Raw genomic sequence first — 2988 nt, forward strand, 5'->3', positions numbered from 1 at the left:
CGCGGATCGATTAACCAATCCTCGCATTTCATCCCAATCCATGACGATTACCACAATGAATTCTCGCCCAAATTCATGATGATGAAATGGTATCTCGTCGTGGAGTACCATTTTCAATGATCTCAGATTGAAATAGTCATCCTACTTCCATTATTGGAAGGAGGGGAAGGATGCATCGAGAGCTCGAAGCTTTCTATGGGTGAAGTAATTATCACCAAATTGTTAAATTGAAAATTGGCGTGGATCAAGCCATAAGATTTGAATTGATTCGAGAAACGAGCAATCGGATTTATAATATTTAAGATAAGTTGAAAGCAGCGCGTGATTGGCAAAGGATTTATGCCAACCTTCAAAGGAAACCATTGTCACTGGAAGGAGGTGACAAGGCATTTTTAAGGCATCACCTTAGAGAGGTGATATGAGGTTTGGCAAAACCGAAAAATAGCTCCTTAATATATTGGACCTCATGAGACTATCTCCATGATTGGTCATTTAGTTTATCGATTAAAGTACTCCAGGGGCTAAGTACTATACATGATGTTTTGCCATGTATACGGATTGAAAAGTACCTAAGCGAAGAGGCAACGAAAGTACTAGTAATGAAGGTACTCATAGAAAACATGCTTGATATCATAAATATTTCCGTAGAGATAGTAGACGGGAAAACTAAACAGTTTGGACACACCAAGCTTTACTGATTAAGATTAAGTGGAATTCACAGCGAGGACCAGATTATACCTGGTAACGCGACGGTGAATTCTGAAGGAAAAACCCCCACCTTTCTCTCGGAAGGGGATAGTGGACGTGTAAAATTTCGAGGACGAAATTTCTTAATGGGGGGAGAATGTAACGATTCCGACGAACCAGGTATACCCTAACCGGTAGACCATAGTTACGTTATATTTAATGTCGGGTACATGAATTACCATAGTAATTATACGAGAATACAGGGTTCACTGTATTGATTGTAAGTGAATATATAATTCATCATATTGATTATACGATTAATCGATCGATAGTTATTGAAACCCGAACGAATCGAGGGTTCAATTATAGACGATATCTATAATATTTAGTGATGTTACGAAGCATTAATGCTTCGGGATAAGTAAAGTTCGGCACAGAAAAAGAATTTCGATTTAATGGTACGACGGTACGTTAAACGAAACCTTTAATACCAAACCGAGCAAGAGACGATCGATCAAGCCGAAAAAGATGCGCAATTATTAATAATATGATGTTTTAAGTTAATGAAAGTCATGGTTTAAGTTTTTAAAGTTTTTAAATCGGTTTCATATAAATTTCATTTTTAATCCGAAAAACGACCGTTTTAGCCTCGTTTTAAGCCGAATTAAACATTTAACCGAAAAACGAACTGAACCAGATTATTCAAAACATTATCCAGATCTCTGATATCCGAATGTGTGGCTAGAAATGAAAAGGTGGGTCCCACCCCACCCCCTATCAAATTCCGATCGGACTCAAGTCCTTTTCCCCTTATCATTTTCTTTTTTCTAAACAAACAATCAACAATCCATCAATTCTCTCAACTCCATGGACTAAAAACCGAGATATTTAGCAAGAGAAACAAGGTAAAAACCGAGTTATATACGTTTCCATCTTCGTTTCTTGAGTTTATTTGCAAGAAAATGAGGTTTCAAAGATGAAAACCGATTCTTGCATGATCAAGTGGTGTATACGGGTTATACAAGGGATCTTGGTCAAAGAAAGAAGTTAAACGGACCAAAAACGAATTTTTACGGTTTAAATCTTTGTATTTGAATCATAACCGAAACTATAGTGTAAGAGGCTTGATCGTGAGTGTAAGTTGCTTGGTATTGTGGTATGTTGGTTGTAGGTTCTGTATTTAGTGGTAGATAAGGTGGAAAGACGAGTTTGTAGCTTGTAGTGGCGGAAAACGAAAGGTATATTCGGTTTATGTTCTGTTTTGGAGATTTGGACAGATTGTTGATGCTTTAGAGTTAGGTCATGAAATTTTACAGAGGTGTTAAAAACATGAAAATATGAGTTCTTTGAATTTTTGGTAATTTTTGGATAAAGGATGAATATTTGGTGAATTTAATGCTCGGTTTTGGCTAAAAATGGTGAAAAATAGTTAAATATCATAAAAAATTCTGAAAAATTGCAGATAAGCTTTTTATATCATGTATAAGTCACACAGAAAATTTGAGGTCAGTTGGAGAAGTCTAAGTAGGCTTTTCGGTTAAACAAGTTCTAGGGTTTTCTAGCTCGGTTTTAGTGAAAATAGCATGTAAAGAGAGATTTTGGTTCTGGAAAAATTACAGGGGACTATGTGGATGGCAGGAGACATCCAGGAAAAATTTGAGATTTTTCTAAGTTCGTTTGGTATTTACGACATATTTAGTGTTTAAATGTTGTTTAAAAATAGATAAATAAATTTTAAATATAAAAATTAATTATGGAAATATTTTTATAAATTTCCGCACTGTCAAAATGTTATTTGTGCAAAATCTCAAGATCAGAGGATGAACGGATATTTATTTGGAATAAAAGTGAACTTTTATAATATAAAACGCGTAAACCAGCAAAGTTCGGGTAGACGAACTGACTGGTGTATAAAAACCCTAAAAATGAACTATTTTCATATAACTGAGTTAAACAAGAAAAAATAAATCATCCGAAAATAATTCGGATGATTTGGGTAATTTTAAACGATTTAACAGTTTCCGGTGCACTAAAGACGGAAACGGGTCCCACGACCAATCGGGGTGTCTAAACCGAGCTCTAATTTCACATCTTTAATTAAATTATCAGTCAACCACTACTTTCGGGTCGTGTGTGACCAAACTCATTTTTTAAACGTAAAAACGGATAACCGTGCTAGGCACGCAAAACGAGAAAAACGACTAATAATAATTTTGACCATTGAACTCTAAACGAAATCACAATCTGAGTCCGGAGAAGTGTTCTGGGTTAACATTGCCCCCGGAACGGGTACAGTACTGG

The sequence above is a fragment of the Bidens hawaiensis genome, unplaced genomic scaffold (assembly GCF_021521415.1).
Source record: "Bidens hawaiensis isolate Kalapana, Puna unplaced genomic scaffold, B.hawaiensis_p1.1 tig00035821_1, whole genome shotgun sequence".
In the NCBI taxonomy this organism is placed as follows: domain Eukaryota; kingdom Viridiplantae; phylum Streptophyta; class Magnoliopsida; order Asterales; family Asteraceae; genus Bidens; species Bidens hawaiensis.